The 14,768-nt window shown below is 44.0% G+C and overlaps 1 protein-coding gene across 5 annotated transcripts in view; it reads right to left on the bottom strand.

The window, feature by feature from the left end:
* Positions 1–14,768, bottom strand: part of eva1aa (eva-1 homolog A, regulator of programmed cell death a) — a 69,260-nt gene that overhangs the window by 12,707 nt on the left and 41,785 nt on the right. The window contains exon 1 of one of the 5 annotated variants that reach the window (XM_029425942.1): positions 13,724–13,798. The exons of 1 other annotated variant lie outside the window; for it this stretch is intronic. The gene's annotated coding sequence lies outside the window, so the exon portion shown is untranslated. Of the gene's footprint in view, positions 1–4,622; positions 4,748–10,612; positions 11,256–13,717; positions 13,799–14,768 lie in introns of those variants that run through there. 3 more of the 5 variants (XM_029425941.1, XM_029425937.1, XM_029425940.1) reach the window with 3 other exon arrangements.

Genomic DNA, 14,768 nt, shown 5'->3' on the forward strand with positions numbered 1-14,768 from the left:
AAACCTCCCTGACCTGAGCCAAGCTGAGGCAACACTGTCATGTTTATCTTCCCACAAATGAATGCACTTCCCAGACCTCACACTGTGAAAATGAGCGCTTGTCTACACATCTAAATGAATGTGTGCTCGCATGACGGAGAGAGAGAGCGTGTCATAGGATGTGATTAACACACTCATTCTCGTCTTGCGTGTGCAAAGTAGACCTGGTAATATGAACTCTATCGAGGGAACGGTGGTCTGAGCTGCGGGCTTTTTCTGGTTCTGCTCTATTTTTATGTTAGTGTGGTTAATACAACCTCCTCTACTACTTTATTAGCTTTCGTTGCGAGTGTGTGTGTGTGTGTGTTTCTAGTACAACATACACTGGGACTGTGGTCACCTTAAAGGAGGCTTTAAAGAGCAACTTAAAAACTAATCTAATTTACATGACTGTTGACAATTTCCTAATGCAGGCCATACGTTTTCAATTAAATCTTGACCTTCAAGACAGCCACTGGTAAACATTCATTTTACTAAACAATGCACAAGATATTTCTTTTTCATGTAACTGTGCAGCTATACGAAACACAAAGGCTTGGATTTGCATATTTCAGTCAATTTGATCACCTGTAGCAGAAATGTGGGGACAGATACAGAACATATGGATGACATTTGAACAAGCTTGTCTTTAGACAAACAATGAATACGAGTTGGGACGTAAACAGGAGGTGAACTGCCGTCAATGGGTCCTTTGGTGAGATGCTTCGTCCTCGCCAAAAGCACTTCTGGAGCTCATCTAATGCTACTGGTAGAAAACTCTGCGATGCTAGAAAGTACACTGTATGAATAAGAAGGAAATCTTCACGAAGGGTAATGAGAACCGAGCCTCAAATCCTGGAAGATTCAGGGAACGTTCAAGCTTTGTCTTTTGGCTCAGATGCGTGAACTCTTAATCAAATCAGCGGTCTCAAGTTATCCAGTCAGCGTGGATCGTGTAGGGCTAGAAAAGCCCTTTTGTTGGCAGGAGCTTCTTGTGACAAGATCTGTCTGCTAAAGAGGCTTGTACTCAGTCACATATTCTTTGATAGAACACAGCAGGACATAACTGGGTGGTGACAACAGTCTAAAAGCATCCAGAGTCGGGGTAGGGAAGGCTGGGAGTACATTCCAGGATGGAGAGAGAACAGCTCTCCTCCTCCTCCCCCCCCCTCCTCCCATCCTGCCTCACTGAGCCCCCTGCCCTACATTCAAAACTTTCCTCATTTACTTTAATGGATAACACACATCCCTCTGCTGTGAGACACCCACACAAATGTATGCACACACACACACACACACACACACATACACACACACACACACACACACACACACACACACACACACACACACACACACACACACTGATGTCACAGCACGGGCTCTAAACGTAATCACTCTCACTTCACCACAGCCATCAAAGATCCCAGCTGTTTTAGGCTATTTAAACACTCCTCACACACCGCACATGTGCACGCGCACACAGTTGGTGTTAACATACTGTGGATGCAGAGATAGGAATAGATGCTCTGTTGACAGTGTGGGACTGAGGAAATCATTCAGTTGTGGAGATCCCCCCCCCTTTAGACCCCACACAGACAAGAATACCACTGACATATGCAACAAAAAAAAGGAGGTGCCGAGTAAGATAATCACAGAAATACACGTCCGTTCCATCATCGTTGTTTTTTCCATTTGTCACTGATTATGTCAGTTTGTATAAATGGTTGTACTGTGAACAGACTGAATACGTGCAACAATTAATGACTGCAGCTTTATCTTACAAAAAGCAACCGCCGTGATGTAAACTGTAATCTTGGATCATTTTACTCGGGAGAAGGATGCTGGATCTGCCACCATTGTGCCCCCGAGCAAGCCACTTAACCCTGAGTTGCTCCGGGTGGACTGTCCCTGTAGTTAGTCCACTGTAAGTTACTCCTAAAGCTAGAGATGACCTCGGACCCCGGCAGACTGGAGCGGCTTAATTGAATGCCGCCCTCAGATACCTCTGATGTTTATGTTTCCACGTCTTTATCGCCTGGACGTGGGAGAGGCGGGTGCGCTGTCGAAGTCAGCACTGCCTCATCATTATCTGATGTTCCACTGGGTCAACAAGGATGTGACCGACGCTGAATCATCAAACCACACCGCCTGCCTAAACTCACTCCTTCATATCAGAGTTGTGAGGTAATGGGATGCTGGGTTTCGATTGGATCAGAGAGCTGCTGAGGTCGTCAAATGACGGAGATTGTCATTTGTTGTCGCTGACATGGAACAGAGAGAGAGGACAGATAGTGGCCCGACCTGTCTAGACAGCATCGTGACAGGAATAAAGTGAGCAGCATTCAACAAGCATGTTCCAACATATGTCACGGCCTGATCCAAACAATGGCGCTATCTTTAGCGGACGGCAACAACTGGTCGTACGCAGCGGTTAATAAAATCAACACGTGCAGTCTACTGGGACCTGAGGAATGAACGGTGTTTTGGTGAAAGATAAAGTATAGTAAGATCAAAGCCCAGTTCATTATTTAACTCATGCAGCGTACAGACGTCTTTGTGAAACGTGTGGCAGTTACAAGGGTTGGATGAATGTTGACTGTCGACATTCTGGCTCTATGGTGTGCTAAGGTGTGACTGATAGAGCCCTAAAGTGACAATAAGATAATCGATGTTCATTCCAGTGTCTGGTGTGTGAAGTGTTGCCTTGATACAATCATACAGTTTCTCTGCTGTGTTTGACATGTCCCTGAAGTGTTCTCTGTCCATGTCCATGTTCTGATTGCAATACTTATGTGATATTCTTTATTGATGGCTATTAAGACTTGTTCCTTCTCCCCCTACACAGTCGGTGCAAAGACAGTTATCCTGGGGCTGGTAAAGTAAGGTTTGTTGAGTTTAACACACTACTATATTAAATGAACAGTGCACACACCTTTGAGTGAGTCGAGATGTAACGATAGTTGAGACAGTGCAAGAGTATCACCTCGGTGTCACATGACGCATTGGCTTTTCAGTAACAACCGGATTGAATTAGAAGCCATTGTGCTGAACGACTGAAGATACAGCGCACCCACAACAAAACAACACACGCTGTCTTAGCATCTGTGTGTCATTACATGCTCTATGATTTGATACACACTCTATCGCTCTCTCTTTATCATTTCGGTAAAACACTACCACCTGCCCGACGTAGCGCTTGTATATCAAAGGAGCTTCCGCGCCCTATCATTGTCAGGTAATTAGACGAGTGAGATAAGTGAGAGTGAATCACAACCTGGAGTTATACCTTACCTCTTCCACTGAGAAAGAGCCGATGAAAACCTCAGCAGTTTGTGGGAGTTTGGTTCGCATGTGTATAAGAAAGGGAGGCATGTGTTGACAGTCCTAGGCCGTATTAACGGTCAGGCATGGACAGAGATAATGACGGTGAGGTCTGGGTCAGCCGGAGTCTGTCATCGGTCTTATCACCACAAGTGCACACACACACACACACACACACACACACACACACACACACACACACACACACACACACACACACACACACACACACACACATGCATATTAGCCTTCCACCTTTAGTTTAGTCTTCTACTTCAACGCTGGACTTTTGATAATGCAAACAGTGGCAAAGTTATACTTTGTTTTGGTACCAACACTGTAATTTGACAAAATAAGTCCAACTTGTTGAATACTAAGCAGCTGTTCAAGAACTCCACCTAGATTAAAAAAAAGAAAAAAGCACAGAGGTTTGATAGCCGACCCTACACACTGGGCCGAATCTGTCCCATCTGAGCAGACTTTTGACATTAATGGACTATTATTAGAACCAACTCCGCAAATAGACACTGAACAGCTGTTTATGTTCGAGAGAGAAGAGAGGACAGAGGAGAGAAGAACCTCCATAAACATTTCCTTTCCTTTCTCCCCTTACGGCTTAGGTTTCTTGGCACACAGGAGCACTGAATACATATAATGTTCTGGGTTTCTTACAATTATGTCCAGCAGTACACTCATTGGGATCGTAGATGATTATACAACTCCAGCTTTGGAAACTCGAGTGCCCCATCGGTTTGTCCTGCTGTCTATATTTCCTGTTTAAATCCAATCTGTGTCCTGTCTTCTTCTTCTGCCCCACTCAACTTAGCCATGGTCTTAAAACAGCGTGAGCCACAACAGATGCAGATGCATGTCTATAAGGGTTAAGAGTGGAGACGGAAGGAACACGAGGAGAGAGAGAGAGAGAGAGGAGTGATAGACGCAGGGGCTGCCAGAGACACTTTTACACCAGTCTTTAAAATAAACACCTGCTGCCGTGGCTAAAGTGCCGGAGGGACATCAGAGATCCTGCAGTCTGTAACTGCACGGCTGTGATTAGATAATGAAACTAAGCTAACAGAGTTACAACATTACAAACTATCTCTCAAGTCCTCAAGCCTCAATTGGATATCCTGTACAAGCTTGAGGAAGCACACGCACACACACACACACACACACACACACACACACACACACACACACACACACACACACACACACACACACACACGTCAAACTTGCAGTAGCAGAGGGCCAATGCACATAAAGCACCGTTTGCCCACCTCTCAAATTCAGCACCCGTGATGATTTACTCAAACTTTGCACCTGTTGATGCTTCAAACTGGGTTCCCTCTCGCAGTTTCTTTTGTAGAGCCTGTGAACACAGACTGACCAGCAACTCACCGCAGCAACACGGGAACTAAGGGCGTTTTTCAAATGTATAGTTGGTAAGCTCTGGTCAGAAGGAGGGGGTGGGTTGCTAAACTTGATGCAGTCTTCTAGAAACTGTTGATTTCATTCAGCCACATCCCAGAATGCAAAGCACCTGGCTACAGGAGGACAAACTTATACACTTTATGCAATTACTAGTCATCATATCAGTATCTCTGGTCCATATGAGCAAAATGAGTCACAAGGTTGTATCGACTCCATTAGTGCCGTTACTGTAAGGCGATCCAAGATGTATACATGTGGTTGTGTACCATTCTCCTTAATGGGGAAATAGGTTGTAAAGAGTTGATTTAATAGTAAATAGTAGACTATATTAAAACATGTGCAATGCATCTATATGTGAAGCCAATAACAGATTTCGAGAGGTAAAAAGACTAAATGTTAGCCGGACAACAATGCAGTAGGGCTAAAGGACAGGTGGAGTCGCTTTATCCACCCTTCTTTATCACTACTGTACAACGCTGAATAGAGTAACAAATTACGCTCAACCCAACAACAATCAACCCCTTGTCGCAGCTGAGGAGATCGGTCTTCTCAATCCCTCGGCCCTGCCTGCAGTACTTTCCTTCCAGCTGTGCTGTAAATCTTTCCGGTATCAACTGTGGTTTACAGAGTAAGAAAATGCAATTCGATCTGCAACGGTTGTGCCTTTTTTTTCCCATCGTCTTGCTGCAGGGGGATTCGGTGCGGACTTGATATAAGGCAGACACACACAGGAGCACTCGGGTCAAAACTTGGCACTTTGACTCACACACACATTACGCAGAACACCTTTTCAGCACATATTTTAACCCCCGAGACAGAAGAAGACAGGAAGTAAGCGTGGGGAGCGATGGAAAAAGGTGTGGGGAGCGATGGAAAAAGAAGGAGGGAGGAAGAAAATGAGGACTTTCCATGAGGGTGATGCTGAAATAAACCAAACGGTCTGGAATATTTGTATCTAATATATCGATAGACCATTCATAAGTATTATACCTACTACATAGGCTATTGCATGAGGAATACAAATGACACTTGGAAAGGAGAAAGATGAGAAACGTGCAGACAGAAAGTAACATTTAGCTAAATAGGCTTATTTGCGGTTTCCCCTTTTCCCTTCTCCAGGGTGGAGACCGAGAGCGGTATCTCATCTTATTCTCAGCAAGAAAGCAACATTTTGAAGTGTCTGCTTATGTGAAATTACGCTTATGAAAAGTAGTGCTTTGTTTCCCACCACAATAATTTCACTATAGCATGTCATGCCTGCAGGGTCCAGGATATGGCAACATTGTGAGGAGCCAGGGTTTACACTAAAAGGATTCTTCGAAGGTAGAGGACCACCCAGGAATTCATCAGCACTGACCTTTATAGGGCAACTGTCATATTAACACTGACAGGAATTTTATTAGGCAAATAGACGCGTAGAAATCCTGTGATCAAAACATAGAGCATTGGGTCTGTAACATTTCTAAAGGGGGGGTCTTTAAAAAGTCTTTGTACTTTTATCATGCAACATTTGATCTACCATCACGAGTGTTTCTCTCTCTGTGGCGGAGTTCTTGTCATTCCACTGTTACATTTATATTCATAATCAACACATCTTAGAGATCAGTTGCATAAATGCATTTTATTTAAAGTACAAAATGCTAACTAATAACAGCTCAATCCACTTAAAGCCAACCTCCTCACTTCTGGGTTGGTATTTAAACGTAGGCTTCTCTAAGCTACAGTGACTCTGGTACTGACTGGGAGCCCTGATGTGCCAGCTACTGTACCAATATTTTGGATTGCATAGAAATAGCATCCCCAAAATCTGCCTGGTTTGACTACGGACGCCTGGATCCACAGCGGCCTGGCTAAACAAACACAACTTGGACGTCTGGCTTGACTTTAGATGACGGACGTCATTACGCACGTCGATTAAAAAACAAACAGCAGACTGGCAGAGAGAGACGTCCAGCTTCTCAGTGTGGCAAATCTCCATCTGACGAGCTTAAACGGAGGACAAGTGAGTGAATAAGTGGAAGACACAGACTGAGAAGTGAAGCTACTTTTGGCTGATGGACAATATAGTCTAATCTTTTTTTGTTGTTGAGCTTTATAATGCCGAGATGCCAATTTACCACTTAAACAGTAACTGAATTGAAAGTAAAGCTGAATGCTGACTTTCACTTTCCCTCCTTCATTGTCATAGAGTGCAAGTGAAAGAAGAGAGCCAGCCAGCTCTATTACTGTTATCAGTAGAGAAATGACCAGACCTAACGAACCAGCCACTATTACAATGCTATATACTCGATTAGAGTACACATTAGTTCACACTGTCCATACAAACAAGTGGGACTGCAAGACTCTTGATGGAAGGGACAGAAAATAATGCATTGCCACATCACATTAGCCACTGAGAACACTCAATATGAATCAATGATACACGAGTCAGCGGTTCCCACACACTTCGCGGGCAAAGCATGTCTACTATATCACACTTGAATCACATGAGAGCACATGGGCCACTTAGTACCAACATAAATGACTAACTGTATTAGGATAGCAGCTAATCACAGAGCCTACAATAGCACGCACGCATGCATGCATGCACGCACGCACGAACGCGCACACACACCTCAAGAGTAGCAGAACCCAATCGGGCGCTGGTGTCATGTTGCAGACAGGAAACAGATGGCCTGCTGGGGAAAAAAAGGAAAAGAAGCATGCCAAAGAAGGCCAGAGAGAATGCTTTCCTCCCCTTTTCTCCCTCCATCACTCCCTCCCTCATCCCTTCATCCTCGGTTGGAAGGAAAAGGAAGAGTGAGGTGGTGTTTGGAGGCTAGATCCGTGGGCTCTGGCTTGAGATCAGAGTGATGGAGTTCTCTGGGAGAATTTTAAATAACAGCCCAGCATGGCTCTACTATACTGGGCTAGGCTTGGGCAGAGCCTGCGGGCTATTTAGGACACGTCCCGATGGGTGAGAATATATTTTAAGCTTTTAGGGAATAACATTCTTATCAAGTGCTGCGTTTAACATTTACACTACAAATATAAGTGCTACATTTACAGTTATTTATCAGAGAGAATAGATGACATATGGCACGATAAGATCTAATAAAAGCAATATTGACCTTTTGGGATATACTCTTACTGCTTTCTTGCAGAGAGCTACATGAGAAGATTGATGCCCCTGTTATTTCTGTAAGATCATTTCAACTGTTGGCGATTATCGTAGCATACAGACTGGAAGCAGCTATCCTCACTCTTTAAAAATACACCTATCAGCATTTCTAAAGCTCCCTAATAAAGTTGCATCTGTTTTGTTTCATCCTTAAAAGAACAACATCCTGATAGCTTCCTGGTTATACGGTATACCTACCAATAAAGAACAGACAGAGAACAGTTCAGTGATACATAAAATACCACCAGACACGTTCAACAGACCTGTGAAGTGTACTTCCTCCAAAACAACCTCCTGCCCTTTGCCAGGTACACAGGACCGACCCATCAGCTGCAGGTTAACAGATAACCTTTGACCCTGAAAACAGCTATCAGAGATCAATATTGTCTCGAGTGAGGTTGCCCTCCACAGAGGAAGCATTGATAAGTGGACTGACTCCTGGCTGTTTCACGTGTTTACTTGAGCTCTGTGTCCTGTGTTTTTCCGGATCTCTAATGTCAGATTTTTATCGTTGTGAAGCTTCTCATGCCAAGACCATGTCAAATCATTTGATGTCTAGAATGTCTCGTAAATCCTTCAGTCAGGGACTCTAAAACACGTAATTGATTAATTTGACTGATCTCATAGTCCTTTACTTGATGTAAGAGCATGTAATGCAACTATTTTAATCTTGCTGCTCAATTAAGCAAAGAAACATTTGAATTAAATTAAGAATTATGAATATGTAAACTTTCCCATCAAGTTCAGATTTAACAGGTGCAATCTTTCCATTTTAAAATATACAGACATATACTATGACATATTATTATGCTATTACTAGTTATATGTAACAATGGATTTCACCTGTATACTTCAAAGTATACACAATATACTGCATTAGTAAAACACCTTTTATTTTTATTTTTTATTGCCTACACTTTTTGAAGTCGAGACAGCGATGGGATAATACTCAGCCCTAAAAAACTTAGTGCTTCATTAGATATCACTTACACAAATTGACTTCACAGCAGACGTTCTTCCTTCAACATCTGAAAACCTGCCTAACATCTGCAGCCAGTCATTTAAAGCTCAAACACTCTGGGCTGTAAAATCCACAGACATCATTAAGCACGTCTGCTAATTTCTAAAACCTGAAATACAGCAGCGATAAAATTACTAAGGCAACACAACCCAAAACACATGTTTACAGTATATTGAAACCTCCTAAATGTGGGCCGACTTCAAACACATGTTTAGATAGAAACCTCCACTCAGAGACCCTTCACTGAGACTTTGAGTCTTCATTAAATTGCCACCGTGTAATCCTGCTGCATAACATTTCAACCTTTATTGGAAGTCTTGGTGGATTGTTGAGGAGTGTTTGGCCTTTTTGAAAGTCTCCAGACTTCTAATAAGGAGTCAAGCAAGCCAAAACATAAAACACTGTGTTGATACGAAAGGAGTGCTCTGTCTCGCCTACGCTCCCTGTCCATCTTTGTCTCTCTTTGTTTCCATCTCTGTAAGTTGTTGGCCAAAGCATGCCGACAACAGTTCATATATTTAAACTATATGCTGATGATTAACTACTTAATATGTATGTTATAAATGTATCTGCCTCCCTCTCTGAGCCAACAGTCCTTTTCTTTTTCCCACTATACCACTAAATCCTCCTCTAAATGAAGTTTCTCTACCTTCTTCAGCCCGTGCAGCACATGTTCCTGGACTCATAGCGATCCCTGCCTCTCAGAACAAATTGAGTTTAATGGGGGTGAGGCAGGGTGAGCAGAGGGGGAGGAGAGGGGAAGGCAAAGAGAGGGCTGTAAAAACACACCACATGCTCCTCAATGCCAGTCCCCTACAAGGAGAACAGCAGCATTACTTCTTCCACCAAATCCAACAGTAATATGTGCTGGCAAGAACCAACTCATACTAACTCAGGAAATCATTAAATGGCAAAACAAAATACATCTTAAATGTTACTTTAATGAGGAATTTAGTCTTAAAATGTGATTCTCTTGGGTGACTTCACACACTTTCCTGAACCTAAAAAGAAAACTGAACAATCCTGTTTGTATTAACGTCTACAGAAGCTATTTGTGTAGTCAGGGCAGCTGTCAAGAGACTTTCAAACTGTCGCAACTTCCAGTATACATCGCAGAGTCAAACATTATCCATCTTTTTGACCCACGCCTGGTACACACAGACCTGGCCGGACAGGCAAGTGAGCAAACAGACACACCTTGGACAAAACACTGACATGAACACACAATAGTTGGAATGCATCTCAACTCTGTCCTCTCTCTGCTCTCCTCATGGTGCAATGCTTTGGTTTAATTAACTGGGCCGTCAAGGTTCTTCTAAGGCCAGCACATCCAGGAAAACACACACACACGCACACACGCACAGGCAGCGTCTTTCACCCTGGGTGCCTTGGAGAGAAAATTAATTGCATGACTTGCTAAAGGAGAACTAAAAAGGCAGAAAGCCCGCTGAATAAAGCCATTTAAGAGATTCAACATTCAACATCAAACAAAACTGGCAAACATGCATTAACAGCATATGTATGCATGCTGTGTATCTTCACAGCAGCAGAGCAGTGAATGTACAAGTGTGTGTTTTGCATCATCAGGTGTTCATTTCCGTGCTTGCTCCATGTGCACAAACTCCGCCGTATTTTCTCTCTCCCACCTCACTGACCTTTTAAATCTAGCAGGATCCAGGGGACTTACCCCCACAATCTGACTGGGAGATGAACGACTCCCCACAGCTACGAGGCTCCACAAATCCCTCTCCATCGAGGGCCAGTCGGGGCAATAACGCAGACATCAGAGGAGTGATAAAATACTGCTCCTCCAGGAGGACTTTTAAAAGCACAAAGAATTGGCCCAAAAGTAAAGGAAAAGTTCTTGTAGATCAACTATAAAGTAACGGGCTCTACCCCTTGGAAGCAGAACTATTGTCTGTAAAGTCAGCTTGTTAACAGAGAATTGCGGTGTATAATAAGTGAGACTGGGGGTCCCTGGCAACTATGAAGAGACACTGGATCCATAGAGTAGAAGGGAGGGGGGGGGGGGGGAGCTTGGGCCAAAACCATACAGATAATGGTATGAGGATGTGTAGGTATTACCGAGATGGTGGTGGGGGGAAGTATAGGGTGAGATATGGGGCACAGGAGAACCCCAGCACCCCCTGCAAGCAGCTGCATGTTGGTGCTGAAGAATGTCAGAAAGTTATTTTTTTTGGGGGGGGGGGGGCACATCTGCTTTGGCTATTAGGCGACTCCAGCGCCTCCACATACACTTCAAAATGACTTGTATGTTTTTTTAGAGTAGGACTTGTTCAAGGAAGGAAGGAAGGAAGGAAGGAAGGAAGGAAGGAAGGAAGGAAGGAAGGAAGGAAGGAAGGAAGGAAGGAAGGAAGGAAGGAAAAAAGAAAACACTCCTCTAGGAGAGTTGAAGCCATTAGGAATGCATGCTGAGTTTCAAAAACAGAGAACAGAGAAGAAAAGGATACAAATCAAATCAAGGGTAGAGAAAAAAGATGGGGGTTGGAAAGGAAAGAGGGCTTTGCTTTTCTGTGAGAGAACCAGGCCAAAGCTTAGAACAGCGCCAGGTTCCATTCAGACTAGACAAAGTAAATAAAACCACTTGATGAAAAATAGCAAAAGGAAGCCAATGGATGGCGGAAAGAACACTGCGAGCAGGGGGGTATGAAGCTATATCAAGTCATAAGACGAGAAGATCGGACTTTCTGCACTCTCTGTTTTCACAACTGAGCAGTCGGCGTTATCTGATGGCCGGACACAGATTTACACAGATTATCGCAGCATTGTCAAACATGAAGTCACATCTCTGTGTGTGGAGTGAAAGAGAGAAAAAGATAAACAGATGTCCATTCATCTTCCCCATTAATCATTTCCACTGTCATCCTAATCTCTTCCTCCATCTCCAGAGGACATCCAGGATGCTAATCTGGAATAATAAACAAAAAATCGAGTTAGCTTCCAGCTAATCAAAATGAGCGCTGGAGCGGGCTTGATTTATCCCTGTTCCGTCAGCCTCTGGCCTACTCTCTCTTCTCGTAACCCAAACCACACACTAATTCATAAATTACAAACAAAGAGTCCCTTGTGGTTTGGGAGGGACCGAGCCGGCACTGCGAACTGGCGCTACAGCGAAACGGCTACGTGTCAATTAGAGGGAAACCTGGGTAGGTGTGGATGCATGCACACACTAACAGGCTCACACACTTACAGTCTCACAAACAGGAAGGCAGGAGCACAGGCCTACTGTACACACATGTTCACAACACACACACACACACACACACACACACACACACACACACACACACACACCATTTGGAAGCCATCTAAGTAATTTTGTCATTTCGGAGCCCAGGAACTGACTGCGCTATTGTCTGGTGTAAGCGGTTCGCTGGGTCCTGTTTACGAGGGATGATGACGTGCGTTAAGGCGGTGGGCATGCACCGCCGGGAGTTAAGCCTGCAGTTGCGTTGAGCCCAAGGCAAGCCTCTGTGGAAAAGCATGTGTTGAATTGCGGGAGACGGGTGCTACAATTGTGCATGAGGATTAAACACTGAACACGGTTTTGAGTTCAGCACCAGATGAAAAGAACCCATTGTATTATGATATAGATTTCATCACATCAACCAGCCCTATCAAATATTCTCAGACCAATAAGACCAGAAATACATAATATTATATATATAATACTATAATAATTGTTGCTGAAATGATTAGACAGCTAGTTGATTAGTCGATCAGCAGAAAAGGAATAGGCAACTATTTCTTTTCAAGCTAAAAGCAACTAAAGCTAAATAATAAACTAAATATCTGGATGTGCTGGTCGGAACAAAATAAGAGAATCTGAAGACGTTTTCTCGGGCTCGTAAAATTGACAATCTTTCATTATTTTTTGACATTTCATAGACCAAATGATTACTTGATGAATTAAGAAAATAATCAGTACCTTTAACCGGTAATGAAAGCCTGCTGCAGGCTCTGAGTCAGCACCCGTATTTGTATTTGTGTGACCGCCCCGGCTGCCCCTGTTGATTTTACTGTATTATGCACTCGGTGGTTAATTACAGTGGAGTCAATCTCCTGCCTGCAGAGCCGGTTCTCTAGCAGCAGCAGCTCATTAGGAAAAAACAATGACCATCTATGGAAACACACACACACACACACACACACACATACACACACAGAGGAGGAGAATGCATGAAAAGTTTCACTCTTCCTGTTAAAGGTACCAACACTGAGTGGGTGTGTTGTCGGGAATCAGTCTAGTCATGTGCATGCGATGTGTCCGTATCTAAGTGATCTCACACTGTTGTTACCTCATCTGTCCACACATGAAACCTACAGTTCCCAGTCAGACAACCTAGCGAGTCTCCCTCTCAGCGCATGATGTTTCCTCGTGTTTCAAACACATACTCTTCTACATCTTCCAGATAATTAACACTGACACCAAGTTATCGGCTCATACGTTCTCACATCCTAAACAGCGAGGAGGACGAGGACGTGCCTGAGGGCGTCGCAAAAAGGTGAGGCATTTAAACTCCACAACAAGCAGGTAAAAACAGAGTCGTGCGACAGCTTAAGTATGCAGAGAAATAACTTTGAAATATTCAAAGCGTAAAGCTTTTAGGACGGAATACAAGAGCGACGGTCCCACAAAAAGTCTCACAACTTCAGCACAGAAACCATCAAATAAGCCAGACAACAGCAGGGAGGTTTAAATGCGTGAACAGAAGACTAGAAGACGAGGTGACACTTACACACACATTGCTGAATGTCCAGGGTCCAGGCAGTTACTTTCTCCCTGAGCGCGTGTTTGTGTGTCTGTCTTGTCAAACACTGCCCCCTCCTCCTCCTCCTCCTCCTCCTCCTCCTCCTCCTCCTCCTCCTCTCCGTCCCGCCAGGAGAGCTGCAACTAGCTTTGCCGTAAAAACAAGCGCTCACGTGAATAGTCCACCGTGGGTACAACCAGAATGAGAGAGCACGGCCCAAAAAAGGAAAAGAAAGAAGAAAGGAGGGAGTAAAAAAAAGAAAGAAAAAAAGGATAGCCCCTTTAAAAAGGTATGCTCCTTTACGATGACTCTCCTCCTGTTTAAGCCAAATGGAGTATGAAGAGAGTTTCCTCTTCTTTTCTTCTTCTCATCCAGAGAGAAAAAGGCTTTTCTAATGCTTCTCCTCTTTTAGTTTCCCCTTCCTTCCTGCTCTCAGGGAGAGAGAAAGTTAAACCCGGCTTTAGACAACTGGAATGTGACAGCAGGAGAGAGCGAGGGAGAGAGAATGAGGTGGTGAGGGAGGGAGCGAGGGAAAGAGAGAGAGAGGGAGAAAGAGAGACAGAAGCCGGGACATAGTAGTGTCCACCTACACAGCCCACTGCTGTGTGAGTGAGCAGTCACGGAGAGGTATAAAGGGGAGGGAAGGAGCAGGGGAAAGAGGAGGAGGGGGCTATGAGTGTATGCATGAGTGTGTTAGAGAGAGAGAGAGAGAGAGAGAGAGAGAGAGAGAGAGAGAGAGAGGGCTCCAGGAAATTTTCATTCAGCTCCAATTGGAGATCTGAGACTGTGGTGTGTAAAGAGCTGGAACATGCTGCTCCTGCATGGCTGCATGTAGGGGAACACACGCGGTAAGGTTAGGCAGCATGACCCCTGTATATGTATATATATACTGTGAGACAACATAAATCTTTCTGAGGTTTATAACATCTGTCCCTTTAATATCTGTAATATTACGCCACTGTGGGCAGGGCTGCAAATCAATTAGCAGAACTGCTAATTGATTTACTATACAATGTACTTAATTGTGAAATGCATATCG

Source organism: Cottoperca gobio, chromosome 24, assembly GCF_900634415.1.
Source record: "Cottoperca gobio chromosome 24, fCotGob3.1, whole genome shotgun sequence".
In the NCBI taxonomy this organism is placed as follows: Eukaryota; Metazoa; Chordata; class Actinopteri; order Perciformes; family Bovichtidae; genus Cottoperca; species Cottoperca gobio.